Source organism: Eublepharis macularius, unplaced genomic scaffold (assembly GCF_028583425.1).
Source record: "Eublepharis macularius isolate TG4126 unplaced genomic scaffold, MPM_Emac_v1.0 Eublepharis_29, whole genome shotgun sequence".
NCBI classification, from domain to species: domain Eukaryota; kingdom Metazoa; phylum Chordata; class Lepidosauria; order Squamata; family Eublepharidae; genus Eublepharis; species Eublepharis macularius.
The window spans coordinates 107,235-124,564 of record NW_026559731.1 but is presented as its reverse complement, the minus strand read 5'-3'; positions in this window follow the sequence as shown (position 1 = coordinate 124,564).

Sequence of the window (17,330 nt, the reverse complement as noted above, 5' to 3'; positions counted from 1 at the left end):
ACCCTGTCTGCATCTCACACTAGGTATAGAACTCTTTTAAACTCCAAACTACAGCCTTACCCCTCCTCCGAAGACTGGATAGAACCCTATATCAAACCCTCAATGCTGGGCAGGGAGGTAATGGGAGGAACTCTAACTCCCTCGCTCACTCGCCCTAAGGGCAACTCGTTCGCTGTTTGGAGACATCCAGCAAAGGGACATCACGTAAACCATCCCCAGAACATTACGAAAAAGACAAAAACTGAATACGGAACCCTGTCTGCATCTCACCCTAGGTATAGAACTCTTTTAAACTCTAATCTACATCCTTACCCCTCCTCCGAAGACTGGATAGAACCCTATATCAAACCCTCAATGCCGGGCAGGGAGCGGAGGGGATATGCTCTCACTCCCTCGCTTGCCCGACCTCAGGCGACTCGTTCTCTGTTTGGAGACATCCAGCCGAGGGACATCATGTAAATCATCCCCAGACCATTACGAAAAAGACAAACACTGAATACAGAACCCTGTCTGCATCAAACCCTTGGTATAGAACACTTCCAAACTCTAAACTCCAGCCACACCCCTCCTCCAAAGACTGGATAGAACCCTATATCAAACGCTCAATGCCGGGCAGGGAGGTAATGGGAGGAACTCTAACTCCATTGCTCGCCCGCCCTCAGGGCGACTCGTTCTCTGTTTGGAGACATCCAGCAAAGGGACATCACGTAAACCATCCCCAGACCATTACGAAAAAGACAAAAACTGAATACGGAACCCTGTCTGCATCTCACCCTAGGTATAGAACTCTTTTAAACTCTAATCTACATCCTTACCCCTCCTCCGAAGACTGGATAGAACCCTATATCAAACCCTCAATGCCGGGCAGGGAGCGGAGGGGATATGCTCTCACTCCCTCGCTTGCCCGCCCTCAGGCGACTCGTTCTCTGTTTGGAGACATCCAGCCGAGGGACATCATGTAAATCATCCCCAGACCATTACGAAAAAGACAAAAACTGAATACAGAACCCTGTCTGCATCAAACCCTTGGTATAGAACACTTCCAAACTCTAAACTCCAGCCACACCCCTCCTCCAAAGACTGGATAGAACCCTATATCAAACACTCAATGCCGGGCAGGGAGGTAATGGGAGGAACTCTAACTCCCTCGCTCGCCCACCCTCAGGGCGACTCGTTCTCTGTTTGGAGACATCCAGCAAAGGGACATCCCGTAAATCATCCCCAGACCATTACGAAAAAGTCAAACACTGAATACGGAACCCTGTCTGCATCTCACCCTAGGTATAGAACTCTTTTAAAGTCTAATCTACATCCTTACCCCTCCTCCGAAGACTGGATAGAACCCTATATCAAACCCTAAATGCTGGGCAGAGAGGTAATGGGAGGAACTCTAACTCCATTGCTCGCCCGCCCTCAGGGCGACTCGTTCTCTGTTTGGAGACATCCAGCAAAGGGACATCCCGTAAATCATCCCCAGACCATTACGAAAAAGACAAACACTGAATACGGAACCCTGTCTGCATCTCACACTAGGTATAGAACTCTTTTAAACTCCAAACTACAGCCTTACCCCTCCTCCGAAGACTGGATAGAACCCTATATCAAACCCTCAATGCTGGGCAGGGAGGTAATGGGAGGAACTCTAACTCCCTCGCTCACTCGCCCTAAGGGCGACTCGTTCGCTGTTTGGAGACATCCAGCAAAGGGACATCACGTAAACCATCCCCAGACCATTACGAAAAAGACAAAAACTGAATACGGAACCCTGTCTGCATCTCACCCTAGGTATAGAACTCTTTTAAACTCTAATCTACATCCTTACCCCTCCTCCGAAGACTGGATAGAACCCGTTATCAAACCCTAAATGCTGGGCAGAGAGGTAATGGGAGGAACTCTAACTCCCTCGCTCGCCCACCCTAAGGGCGGCTCATTCGCTGTTTGGAGACATCCAGCCAAGGGACATCACGTAAATCATCCCCAGACCATTACGAAAAAGACAAAAACTGAATACGGAACACTGTCTGCATCTCACCCTAGGTATAGAACTCTTTTAAACTCTAAACTACAGCCTTACCCCTCCTCCGAAGACTGGATAGAACCCTATATCAAACGCTCAATGCTGGGCAGGGAGGTAGTGGGAGGAACTCTAACTCCCTCGCTCACCCGCCCTAAGGGCGACTCGTACGCTGTTTGGAGACATCCAGCCAAGGGACATCACGTAAATCATCCCCAGACCATTACGAAAAAGACAAACACTGAATACGGAACCCTGTCTGCATCTCACCCTAGGTATAGAACTCTTTTAAACTCTAAACTACAGCCGCACGCCTCATCCAAAGACTGGATAGAACCCTATATCAAACCCTCAATGCCGGGCAGGGAGGGGAGGGGAGGAACTGTCACTCCCTCGCTCTCCCACCCTATGGGCGACTCGTTCGCTGTTTGGAGACATCCAGCCAAGTGACATCCCGTAAAACATCCCCAGACCATTACGAAAAAGACAAACACTGAATACAGAACCCTGTCTGCATCTCACCCTAGGTATCCTTACCCCTCCTCCGAAGACTGGATAGAACCCTATATCAAACCCTCAATGCCGGGCAGGGAGTGGAGGGGATATGCTCTCACTCCCTTGCTTGCCCGCCCTCAGGCGACTCGTTCTCTGTTTGGAGACATCCAGCCGAGGGACATCACGTAAATCATCCCCAGACCATTACGAAAAAGACAAACACTGAATACAGAACCCTGTCTGCATCTCACCCTTGGTATAGAACACTTCCAAACTCTAAACTCCAGCCACACCCCTCCTCCAAAGACTGGATAGAACCCTATATCAAACGCTCAATGCCGGGCAGGGAGGTAATGGGAGGAACTCTAACTCCATTGCTCGCCCGCCCTCAGGGCGACTCGTTCTCTGTTTGGAGACATCCAGCAAAGGGACATCCCGTAAATCATCCCCAGACCATTACGAAAAAGACAAACACTGTATACGGAACCCTGTCTGCATCTCACACTAGGTATAGAACTCTTTTAAACTCCAAACTACAGCCTTACCCCTCCTCCGAAGACTGGATAGAACCCTATATCAAACCCTCAATGCTGGGCAGGGAGGTAATGGGAGGAACTCTAACTCCCTCGCTCACTCGCCCTAAGGGCGACTCGTTCGCTGTTTGGAGACATCCAGCAAAGGGACATCACGTAAACCATCCCCAGACCATTACGAAAAAGACAAAAACTGAATACGGAACCCTGTCTGCATCTTACCCTAGGTATAGAACTCTTTTAAACTCTAATCTACATCCTTACCCCTCCTCCGAAGACTGGATAGAACCCTATATCAAACCCTCAATGCCGGGCAGGGAGCGGAGGGGATATGCTCTCACTCCCTCGCTTGCCCGCCCTCAGGCGACTCGTTCTCTGTTTGGAGACATCCAGCCGAGGGACATCATGTAAATCATCCCCAGACCATTACGAAAAAGACAAACACTGAATACAGAACCCTGTCTGCATCAAACCCTTGGTATAGAACACTTCCAAACTCTAAACTCCAGCCACACCCCTCCTCCAAAGACTGGATAGAACCCTATATCAAACGCTCAATGCCGGGCAGGGAGGTAATGGGAGGAACTCTAACTCCCTCGCTCGCCCACCCTCAGGGCGACTCGTTCTCTGTTTGGAGACATCCAGCAAAGGGACATCCCGTAAATCATCCCCAGACCATTACGAAAAAGACAAACACTGAATACGGAACCCTGTCTGCATCTCACACTAGGTATAGAACTCTTTTAAACTCCAAACTACAGCCTTACCCCTCCTCCGAAGACTGGATAGAACCCTATATCAAACCCTCAATGCTGGGCAGGGAGGTAATGGGAGGAACTCTAACTCCCTCGCTCACTCGCCCTAAGGGCGACTCGTTCGCTGTTTGGAGACATCCAGCCAAGGGACATCACGTAAATCATCCCCAGACCATTACGAAAAAGACAAAAACTGAATACGGAACCCTGTCTGCATCTCACCCTAGGTATAGAACTCTTTTAAACTCTAATCTACATCCTTACCCCTCCTCCAAAGACTGGATAGAACCCTATATCAAACCCTCAATGCCGGGCAGGGAGCAGAGGGGATATGCTCTCACTCCCTCGCTTGCCCGCCCTGAGGCGACTCGTTCTCTGTTTGGAGACATCCAGCCGAAGGACATCCCGTAAATCATCCCCAGATCATTACGAAAAAGACAAACACTGAATACAGAACCCTGTCTGCATCTCACCCTAGGTATAGAACTCTTTTAAACTCTAATCTACATCCTTACCCCTCCTCCGAAGACTGGATAGAACCCGTTATCAAACCCTAAATGCTGGGCAGAGAGGTAATGGGAGGAACTCTAACTCCCTCGCTCGCCCACCCTAAGGGCGGCTCATTCGCTGTTTGGAGATATCCAGCCAAGGGACATCACGTAAATCATCCCCAGACCATTACGAAAAAGACAAAAACTGAATACGGAACACTGTCTGCATCTCACCCTAGGTATAGAACTCTTTTAAACTCTAAACTACAGCCTTACCCCTCCTCCGAAGACTGGATAGAACCCTATATCAAACGCTCAATGCTGGGCAGGGAGGTAGTGGGAGGAACTCTAACTCCCTCGCTCACCCGCCCTAAGGGCGACTCGTACGCTGTTTGGAGACATCCAGCCAAGGGACATCACGTAAATCATCCCCAGACCATTACGAAAAAGACAAACACTGAATACGGAACCCTGTCTGCATCTCACCCTAGGTATAGAACTCTTTTAAACTCTAAACTACAGCCGCACGCCTCCTCCAAAGACTGGATAGAACCCTATATCAAACCCTCAATGCCGGGCAGGGAGGGGAGGGGAGGAACTGTCACTCCCTCGCTCTCCCACCCTATGGGCGACTCGTTCGCTGTTTGGAGACATCCAGCCAAGTGACATCCCGTAAAACATCCCCAGACCATTACGAAAAAGACAAACACTGAATACAGAACCCTGTCTGCATCTCACCCTAGGTATAGAACTCTTTTAAACTCTAATCTACATCCTTACCCCTCCTCCGAAGACTGGATAGAACCGTATATCAAACCCTCAATGCCGGGCAGGGAGCGGAGGGGATATGCTCTCACTCCCTCGCTTGCCCGCCCTCAGGCGACTCGTTCTCTGTTTGGAGACATCCAGCCGAGGAACATCACGTAAATCATCCCCAGACCATTACGAAAAAGACAAACACTGAATACAGAACCCTGTCTGCATCTCACCCTTGGTATAGAACACTTCCAAACTCTAAACTCCAGCCACACCCCTCCTCCAAAGACTGGATAGAACCCTATATCAAACGCTCAATGCCGGGCAGGGAGGTAATGGGAGGAACTCTAACTCCATTGCTCGCCCGCCCTCAGGGCGACTCGTTCTCTGTTTGGAGACATCCAGCAAAGGGACATCCCGTAAATCATCCCCAGACCATTACGAAAAAGACAAACACTGAATACGGAACCCTGTCTGCATCTCACACTAGGTATAGAACTCTTTTAAACTCCAAACTACAGCCTTACCCCTCCTCCGAAGACTGGATAGAACCCTATATCAAACCCTCAATGCTGGGCAGGGAGGTAATGGGAGGAACTCTAACTCCCTCGCTCACTCGCCCTAAGGGCGACTCGTTCGCTGTTTGGAGACATCCAGCAAAGGGACATCACGTAAACCATCCCCAGACCATTACGAAAAAGACAAAAACTGAATACGGAACCCTGTCTGCATCTCACCCTAGTTATAGAACTCTTTTAAACTCTAATCTACATCCTTACCCCTCCTCCGAAGACTGGATAGAACCCTATATCAAACCCTCAATGCCGGGCAGGGAGCGGAGGGGATATGCTCTCACTCCCTCGCTTGCCCGCCCTCAGGCGACTCGTTCTCTGTTTGGAGACATCCAGCCGAGGGACATCATGTAAATCATCCCCAGACCATTACGAAAAAGACAAACACTGAATACAGAACCCTGTCTGCATCAAACCCTTGGTATAGAACACTTCCAAACTCTAAACTCCAGCCACACCCCTCCTCCAAAGACTGGATAGAACCCTATATCAAACGCTCAATGCCGGGCAGGGAGGTAATGGGAGGAACTCTAACTCCCTCGCTCGCCCACCCTAAGGGCGACTCGTTCTCTGTTTGGAGACATCCAGCAAAGGGACATCCTGTAAATCATCCCCAGACCATTACGAAAAAGACAAACACTGAATACGGAACCCTGTCTGCATCTCACACTAGGTATAGAACTCTTTTAAACTCCAAACTACAGCCTTACCCCTCCTCCGAAGACTGGATAGAACCCTATATCAAACCCTCAATGCTGGGCAGGGAGGTAATGGGAGGAACTCTAACTCCCTCGCTCACTCGCCCTAAGGGCGACTCGTTCGCTGTTTGGAGACATCCAGCCAAGGGACATCACGTAAATCATCCCCAGACCATTACGAAAAAGACAAAAACTGAATACGGAACCCTGTCTGCATCTCACCCTAGGTATAGAACTCTTTTAAACTCTAATCTACATCCTTACCCCTCCTCCGAAGACTGGATAGAACCCTATATCAAACCCTCAATGCCGGGCAGGTAGCAGAGGGGATATGCTCTCACTCCCTCGCTTGCCCGCCCTCAGGCGACTCGTTCTCTGTTTGGAGACATCCAGCCGAGGGACATCACGTAAATCATCCCCAGACCATTACGAAAAATTCAAAAACTGAATACAGAACCCTGTCTCCATCTCACCCTATGTATAGAACACTTCCAAACTCTAAACTCCAGCCACACCCCTCCTCCAAAGACTGGATAGAACTCTATATCAAACTCTCAATGCGGGGCAGGGAGGGGAGGGGACGAGCTCTCACTCCCTCACTTGCCCACCCTCAGGGTGATTTGTTCTCCGTTTGGAGACATCCAGCAAAGGGACATCCCGTAAATCATCCCCAGACCATTACGGAAAAGAAAAAAACTGAATACGGAACCCTGTCTGCATCTCACCCTAGGTATAGAACTCTTTAAAACTCTAAACTACAGCCCCACCCCTCCACCAAAGACTGGATATAACCCTATATCAAACCCTCAATACCGGGCAGGGAGGGGATGGGAGGAACTCTCACTCCCTCGCTCGCCCACCCTAAGGGCGACTCGTTCGCTGTTTGGAGACATCCAGCAAAGTGACATCCCGTAAATCATCCCCAGACCATTACGAAAAAGACAAACACTGAAAACGGAACCCTGTTTGCATCTCACCCTAGGTATAGAACTCTTTTAAACTCTAAACTACAGCCTACCCCTCCTCCGAAGACTTGATAGAACCCTATATCAAACCCTCAATGCCGGGCAGGGAGGTAATGGGAGGAACTCTAATTCCCTCGCTCGCCAGCCCTCTGGGCGACTCGTTATCTGTTTGGAGACATCCAGCCGAGGGACATCACGTAAATCATCCCCAGACCATTACGAAAAAGATAAAAACTGAATACAGAACCCTGTCTCCATCTCACCCTAGGTATAGAACTCTTCCAAACTCGAAACTACAGCCCCACCCCTTCTCCAAAGACTGGATAGAACCCTATATCAAACCCTCAATGCCGGGCAGGGAGGGGAGGGGACGAGCTCTCACTCCCTCGCTTGCCCGCCCTCAGGAGACTCGTTCTCTATTTGGAGACATCCAGCCAAGGGACATCACGTAAATCATCCCCAGACCATTACGAAAAAGATAAACACTGAATACAGAACCCTGTCTGCATCTCACCCTTGGTATAGAACACTTCCAAACTCTAAACTCCAGCCACACCCCTCCTCCAAACACTGGATAGAACCCTGTATCAAACGCTCAATGCCGGGCAGGGAGGTAATGTGAGGAACTCTAACTCCCTCGCTCGCCCGCCCTCAGGGCGACTCGTTCTCTGTTTGTAGACATCCAGCAAAGGGACATCCCGTAAATCATCCCCAGACCATTACGAAAAAGACAAACACTGAATACGGAACCCTGTCTGCATCTCACCTAAGGTATACAACTCTTCCAAACTCGAAACTACAGCCCCACCCCTTCTCCAAAGAAAGGATAGAACCGTATATAAAACTCTCAATGCCGGGAAGGGAGGGGAGGGGAGGAACTCTCCCTCCCTTGCTCGCCCACCCTCAGGGCGACTCGTTCTCCGTTTGGAGACATCCAGCCAAGGGACATCACGTAAATCATCCCCAGACCATTACGAAAAAGACAAAAACTGAATACAGAACCCTGTCTGCATCTCACCCTAGGTATAGAACACTTCCAAACTCTAAACTCCAGCCACACCACTCCTCCAAAGACTGGATAGAACCCTATATCAAACTCTCAATGCCGGGCAGGGAGGGGAGGGGACGAGCTCTCACTCCCTCACTCGCCCACCGTCAGGGCGATTCGTTCTCCATTTGGAGACATCCAGCAAAGGGACATCCCCTAAATCATCCCCAGACCATTACGAAAAAGACAAAAACTGAAGACGGAACCCTGTTTGCATCTGACCCTAGGTATAGAACTCTTTAAAACTCTAAACTACAGCCTTACCCCTCCTCCGAAGACTGGATAGAACCCTATATCAAACCCTGAATGCAGGGCAGGGAGGTAATGGGAGAAACTCTAATTCCCTCGCTCGCCCGCCCTCTGGGCGATTCGTTCTCCGTTTGGAGACATTCAGCAAAGGGCCATCCCGTAAATCATCCCCAGACCATTACGAAAAAGACAAACACTGAAAACGGAAGCCTGTTTGCATCTCACCCTAGGTATAGAACTCTTTTAAACTCTAAACTTCAGCCTTACCCCTCCTCCAAAGACTGGATAGAACCCTATATCAAACCCTCAATGCCGGGCAGGGAGGGGAGGGGATATGCTCTCACTCCCTCGCTTGCCCGCCCTCAGGCGACTCGTTCTCTGTTTGGAGACATCCAGCCGAGGGTCATCACGTAAATCATCCCCAGAACATTACGAAAAAGACAAACACTGAATACAGAACCCTGTCTGCATCTCACCCTTGGTATAGAACACGTCCAAACTCTAAACTCAAGCCACACCCCTCCTCCAAAGACTGGATAGAACCCTATATCAAACGCTCAATGCCTTGCAGGGAGGTAATGGGAGGAACTCTAAATCCCTCGCTCGCCCGCCCTCAGGGCGACTCGTTCTCTGTTTGGAGACATCCAGCAAAGGGACATCCCGTAAATCATCCCAAGACCATTACGAAAAAGACAAACACTGAATACGGAACCCTGTCTGCATCTCACACTAGGTATAGAACTCTTTTAAACTCCAAACTACAGCCTTACCCCTCCTCCGAAGACTGGATAGAACCCTATATCAAACCCTCAATGCTGGGCAGGGAGGTAATGGGAGGAACTCTAACTCCCTCGCTCACTCGCCCTAAGGGCGACTCGTTCGCTGTTTGGAGACATCCAGCAAAGGGACATCACGTAAACCATCCCCAGACCATTACGAAAAAGACAAAAACTGAATACGGAACCCTGTCTGCATCTCACCCTAGGTATAGAACTCTTTTAAACTCTAATCTACATCCTTACCCCTCCTCCGAAGACTGGATAGAACCCTATATCAAACCCTCAATGCCGGGCAGGGAGCGGAGGGGATATGCTCTCACTCCCTCGCTTTCCCGCCCTCAGGCGACTCGTTCTCTGTTTGGAGACATCCAGCCGAGGGACATCATGTAAATCATCCCCAGACCATTACGAAAAAGACAAACACTGAATACAGAACCCTGTCTGCATCAAACCCTTGGTATAGAACACTTCCAAACTCTAAACTCCAGCCACACCCCTCCTCCAAAGACTGGATAGAACCCTATATCAAACGCTCAATGCCGGGCAGGGAGGTAATGGGAGGAACTCTAACTCCATTGCTCGCCCGCCCTCAGGGCGACTCGTTCTCTGTTTGGAGACATCCAGCAAAGGGACATCCCGTAAATCATCCCCAGACCATTACGAAAAAGACAAACACTGAATACGGAACCCTGTCTGCATCTCACACTAGGTATAGAACTCTTTTAAACTCCAAACTACAGCCTTACCCCTCCTCCGAAGACTGGATAGAACCCTATATCAAACCCTCAATGCTGGGCAGGGAGGTAATGGGAGGAACTCTAACTCCCTCGCTCACTCGCCCTAAGGGCGACTCGTTCGCTGTTTGGAGACATCCAGCAAAGGGACATCACGTAAACCATCCCCAGACCATTACGAAAAAGACAAAAACTGAATACGGAACCCTGTCTGCATCTCACCCTAGGTATAGAACTCTTTTAAACTCTAATCTACATCCTTACCCCTCCTCCGAAGACTGGATAGAACCCTATATCAAACCCTCAATGCCGGGCAGGGAGCGGAGGGGATATGCTCTCACTCCCTCGCTTGCCCGCCCTCAGGCGACTCGTTCTCTGTTTGGAGACATCCAGCCGAGGGACATCATGTAAATCATCCCCAGACCATTACGAAAAAGACAAACACTGAATACAGAACCCTGTCTGCATCAAACCCTTGGTATAGAACACTTCCAAACTCTAAACTCCAGCCACACCCCTCCTCCAAAGACTGGATAGAACCCTATATCAAACGCTCAATGCCGGGCAGGGAGGTAATGGGAGGAACTCTAACTCCCTCGCTCGCCCACCCTAAGGGCGACTCGTTCTCTGTTTGGAGACATCCAGCAAAGGGACATCCCGTAAATCATCCCCAGACCATTACGAAAAAGACAAACACTGAATACGGAACCCTGTCTGCATCTCACACTAGGTATAGAACTCTTTTAAACTCCAAACTACAGCCTTACCCCTCCTCCGAAGACTGGATAGAACCCTATATCAAACCCTCAATGCTGGGCAGGGAGGTAATGGGAGGAACTCTAACTCCCTCGCTCACTCGCCCTAAGGGCGACTCGTTCGCTGTTTGGAGACATCCAGCCAAGGGACATCACGTAAATCAATCCCAGACCATTACGAAAAAGACAAAAACTGAATACGGAACCCTGTCTGCATCTCACCCTAGGTATAGAACTCTTTTAAACTCTAATCTACATCCTTACCCCTCCTCCGAAGACTGGATAGAACCCTATATCAAACCCTCAATGCCGGGCAGGGAGCAGAGGGGATATGCTCTCACTCCCTCGCTTGCCCGCCCTCAGGCGACTCGTTCTCTGTTTGGAGACATCCAGCCGAGGGACATCACGTAAATCATCCCCAGACCATTACGAAAAATTCAAAAACTGAATACAGAACCCTGTCTCCATCTCACCCTATGTATAGAACACTTCCAAACTCTAAACTCCAGCCACACCCCTCCTCCAAAGACTGGATAGAACCCTATATCAAACTCTCAATGCGGGGCAGGGAGGGGAGGGGACGAGCTCTCACTCCCTCACTTGCCCACCCTCAGGGTGATTTGTTCTCCGTTTGGAGACATCCAGCAAAGGGACATCCCGTAAATCATCCCCAGACCATTACGGAAAAGAAAAAAACTGAATACGGAACCCTGTCTGCATCTCACCCTAGGTATAGAACTCTTTAAAACTCTAAACTACAGCCCCACCCCTCCACCAAAGACTGGATATAACCCTATATCAAACCCTCAATACCGGGCAGGGAGGGGAGGGGAGGAACTCTCACTCCCTCGCTCGCCCACCCTAAGGGCGACTCGTTCGCTGTTTGGAGACATCCAGCAAAGTGACATCCCGTAAATCATCCCCAGACCATTACGAAAAAGACAAACACTGAAAACGGAACCCTGTTTGCATCTCACCCTAGGTATAGAACTCTTTTAAACTCTAAACTACAGCCTACCCCTCCTCCGAAGACTTGATAGAACCCTATATCAAACCCTCAATGCCGGGCAGGGAGGTAATGGGAGGAACTCTAATTCCCTCGCTCGCCAGCCCTCTGGGCGACTCGTTATCTGTTTGGAGACATCCAGCCGAGGGACATCACGTAAATCATCCCCAGACCATTACGAAAAAGATAAAAACTGAATACAGAACCCTGTCTCCATCTCACCCTAGGTATAGAACTCTTCCAAACTCGAAACTACAGCCCCACCCCTTCTCCAAAGACTGGATAGAACCCTATATCAAACCCTCAATGCCGGGCAGGGAGGGGAGGGGACGAGCTCTCACTCCCTCGCTTGCCCGCCCTCAGGAGACTCGTTCTCTATTTGGAGACATCCAGCCAAGGGACATCACGTAAATCATCCCCAGACCATTACGAAAAAGACAAACACTGAATACAGAACCCTGTCTGCATCTCACCCTTGGTATAGAACACTTCCAAACTCTAAACTCCAGCCACACCCCTCCTCCAAACACTGGATAGAACCCTATATCAAACCCTCAATGCCGGGAAGGGAGGTAATGTGAGGAACTCTAACTCCCTCGCTCGCCCGCCCTCAGGGCGACTCGTTCTCTGTTTGTAGACATCCAGCAAAGGGACATCCCGTAAATCATCCCCAGACCATTACGAAAAAGACAAACACTGAATACGGAACCCTGTCTGCATCTCACCTAAGGTATACAACTCTTCCAAACTCGAAACTACAGCCCCACCCCTTCTCCAAAGACTGGATAGAACCGTATATAAAACTCTCAATGCCGGGAAGGGAGGGGAGGGGAGGAACTCTCCCTCCCTTGCTCGCCCACCCTCAGGGCGACTCGTTCTCCGTTTGGAGACATCCAGCCAAGGGACATCACGTAAATCATCCCCAGACCATTACGAAAAAGACAAAAACTGAATACAGAACCCTGTCTGCATCTCACCCTAGGTATAGAACACTTCCAAACTCTAAACTCCAGCCACACCACTCCTCCAAAGACTGGATAGAACCCTATATCAAACTCTATATGCCGGGCAGGGAGGGGAGGGGACGAGCTCTCACTCCCTCACTCGCCCACCGTCAGGGCGATTCGTTCTCCGTTTGGAGACATCCAGCAAAGGGACATCCCCTAAATCATCCCCAGACCATTACGAAAAAGACAAAAACTGAAGACGGAACCCTGTTTGCATCTCACACTAGGTATAGAACTCTTTTAAACTCTAAACTACAGCCTTACCCCTCCTCCGAAGACTGGATAGAACCCTATATCAAACCCTGAATGCAGGGCAGGGAGGTAATGGGAGAAACTCTAATTCCCTCGCTCGCCCGCCCTCTGGGCGATTCGTTCTCCGTTTGGAGACATTCAGCAAAGGGACATCCCGTAAATCATCCCCAGACCATTACGAAAAAGACAAACACTGAAAACGGAAGCCTGTTTGCATCTCACCCTAGGTATAGAACTCTTTTAAACTCTAAACTTCAGCCTTACCCCTCCTCCAAAGACTGGATAGAACCCTATATCAAACCCTCAATGCCGGGCAGGGAGGGGAGGGGATATGCTCTCACTCCCTCGCTTGCCCGCCCTCAGGCGACTCGTTCTCTGTTTGGAGACATCCAGCCGAGGGTCATCACGTAAATCATCCCCAGACCATTACGAAAAAGACAAACACAGAATACAGAACCCTGTCTGCATCTCACCCTTGGTATAGAACACGTCCAAACTCTAAACTCGAGCCACACCCCTCCTCCAAAGACTGGATAGAACCCTATATCAAACGCTCAATGCCTTGCAGGGAGGTAATGGGAGGAACTCTAAATCCCTCGCTCGCCCGCCCTCAGGGCGACTCGTTCTCTGTTTGGAGACATCCAGCAAAGGGACATCCCGTAAATCATCCCAAGACCATTACGAAAAAGACAAAAACTAAATACGGAACCCTGTTTGCATCTCACCCTAGGTATAGAACTCTATAAAACTCTAAACTACAGCCCCACCCCTCCTCCAAAGACTGAATAGAACCCTATATCAAACCCTCAAAGCTGGGCAGGCAGGTAATGGGAGGAACTCTAACTCCCTTGCTCACCCGCGCTAAGGGCGAATCTTTCGCTGTTTGGAGACATCCAGCCAAGGGACATCACGTAAATCATCCCCAGACGATTACAAAAAGGACAAAAACTGAAGACGGAACCCTGTGTGCATCTCACCCTAGGTATAGAACTCTTTTAAACTCTAAACTACAGCCTTACCCCTCCTCCGAAGACTGGATAGAACCCTATATCAAACGCTCAATGCTGGGCAGGGAGGTAGTGGGAGGAACTCTAACTCCCTCGCTCACCCGCCCTAAGGGCGACTCGTACGCTGTTTGGAGACATCCAGCCAAGGGACATCACGTAAATCATCCCCAGACCATTAGGAAAAAGACAAACACTGAATACAGAACCCTGTCTGCATCTCACCCTAGGTATAGAACTCTTTTAAACTCTAAACTACAGCCGCACGCCTCCTCCAAAGACTGGATAGAACCCTATATCAAACCCTCAATGCCGGGCAGGGAGGGGAGGGGAGGAACTGTCACTCCCTCGCTCTCCCACCCTATGGGCGACTCGTTCGCTGTTTGGAGACATCCAGCCAAGTGACATCCCGTAAAACATCCCCAGACCATTACGAAAAAGACAAACACTGAATACAGAACCCTGTCTGCATCTCACCCTAGGTATAGAACTCTTTTAAACTCTAATCTACATCCTTACCCCTCCTCCGAAGACTGGATAGAACCCTATATCAAACCCTCAATGCCGGGCAGGGAGCGGAGGGGATATGCTCTCACTCCCTCGCTTGCCCGCCCTCAGGCAACTCGTTCTCTGTTTGGAGACATCCAGCCGAGGGACATCACGTAAATCATCCCCAGACCATTACGAAAAAGACAAACACTGAATACAGAACCCTGTCTGCATCTCACCCTTGGTATAGAACACTTCCAAACTCTAAACTCCAGCCACACCCCTCCTCCAAAGACTGGATAGAACCCTATATCAAACGCTCAATGCCGGGCAGGGTGGTAATGGGAGGAACTCTAACTCCCTCGCTCGCCCACCCTCAGGGCGACTCGTTCTCTGTTTGGAGACATCCAGCAAAGGGACATCCCGTAAATCATCCCCAGACCATTACGAAAAAGACAAACACTGAATACGGAACCCTGTCTGCATCTCACACTAGGTATAGAACTCTTTTAAACTCCAAACTACAGCCTTACCCCTCCTCCGAAGACTGGATAGAACCCTATATCAAACCCTCAATGCTGGGCAGGGAGGTAATGGGAGGAACTCTAACTCCCTCGCTCACTCGCCCTAAGGGCGACTCGTTCGCTGTTTGGAGACATCCAGCCAAGGGACATCACGTAAATCATCCCCAGACCATTACGAAAAAGACAAAAACTGAATACGGAACCCTGTCTGCATCTCACCCTAGGTATAGAACTCTTTTAAACTCTAATCTACATCCTTACCCCTCCTCCGAAGACTGGATAGAACCCTATATCAAACCCTCAATGCCGGGCAGGTAGCAGAGGGGATATGCTCTCACTCCCTCGCTTGCCCGCCCTCAGGCGACTCGTTCTCTGTTTGGAGACATCCAGCCGAGGGACATCACGTAAATCATCCCCAGACCATTACGAAAAATTCAAAAACTGAATACAGAACCCTGTCTCCATCTCACCCTATGTATAGAACACTTCCAAACTCTAAACTCCAGCCACACCCCTCCTCCAAAGACTGGATAGAACCCTATATCAAACTCTCAATGCGGGGCAGGGAGGGGAGGGGACGAGCTCTCACTCCCTCACTTGCCCACCCTCAGGGCGATTTGTTCTCTGTTTGGAGACATCCAGCAAAGGGACATCCCGTAAATCATCCCCAGACCATTACGGAAAAGAAAAAAACTGAATACGGAACCCTGTCTGCATCTCACCCTAGGTATAGAACTCTTTAAAACTCTAAACTACAGCCCCACCCCTCCACCAAAGACTGGATATAACCCTATATCAAACCCTCAATACCGGGCAGGGAGGGGAGGGGAGGAACTCTCACTCCCTCGCTCGCCCACCCTAAGGGCGACTCGTTCGCTGTTTGGAGACATCCAGCAAAGTGACATCCCGTAAATCATCCCCAGACCATTACGAAAAAGACAAACACTGAAAACGGAACCCTGTTTGCATCTCACCCTAGGTATAGAACTCTTTTAAACACTAAACTACAGCCTACCCCTCCTCCGAAGACTTGATAGAACCCTATATCAAACCCTCAATGCCGGGCAGGGAGGTAATGGGAGGAACTCTAATTCCCTCGCTCGCCAGCCCTCTGGGCGACTCGTTATCTGTTTGGAGACATCCAGCCGAGGGACATCACGTAAATCATCCCCAGACCATTACGAAAAAGACAAAAACTGAATACAGAACCCTGTCTGCATCTCACCCTAGGTATAGAACACTTCCAAACTCTAAACTCCAGCCACACCACTCCTCCAAAGACTGGATAGAACCCTATATCAAACTCTCAATGCCGGGCAGGGAGGGGAGGGGACGAGCTCTCACTCCCTCACTCGCCCACCGTCAGGGCGATTCGTTCTCCATTTGGAGACATCCAGCAAAGGGACATCCCCTAAATCATCCCCAGACCATTACGAAAAAGACAAAAACTGAAGACGGAACCCTGTTTGCATCTGACCCTAGGTATAGAACTCTTTAAAACTCTAAACTACAGCCTTACCCCTCCTCCGAAGACTGGATAGAACCCTATATCAAACCCTGAATGCAGGGCAGGGAGGTAATGGGAGAAACTCTAATTCTCTCGCTCGCCCGCCCTCTGGGCGATTCGTTCTCCGTTTGGAGACATTCAGCAAAGGGACATCCCGTAAATCATCCCCAGACCATTACGAAAAAGACAAACACTGAAAACGGAAGCCTGTTTGCATCTCACCCTAGGTATAGAACTCTTTTAAACTCTAAACTTCAGCCTTACCCCTCCTCCAAAGACTGGATAGAACCCTATATCAAACCCTCAATGCCGGGCAGGGAGGGGAGGGGATATGCTCTCACTCCCTCGCTTGCCCGCCCTCAGGCGACTCGTTCTCTGTTTGGAGACATCCAGCCGAGGGTCATCACGTAAATCATCCCCAGAACATTACGAAAAAGACAAACACTGAATACAGAACCCTGTCTGCATCTCACCCTTGGTATAGAACACGTCCAAACTCTAAACTCGAGCCACACCCCTCCTCCAAAGACTGGATAGAACCCTATATCAAACGCTCAATGCCTTGCAGGGAGGTAATGGGAGGAACTCTAAATCCCTCGCTCGCCCGCCCTCAGGGCGACTCGTTCTCTGTTTGGAGACATCCAGCAAAGGGACATCCCGTAAATCATCCCCAGACCATTACGAAAAAGACAAACAC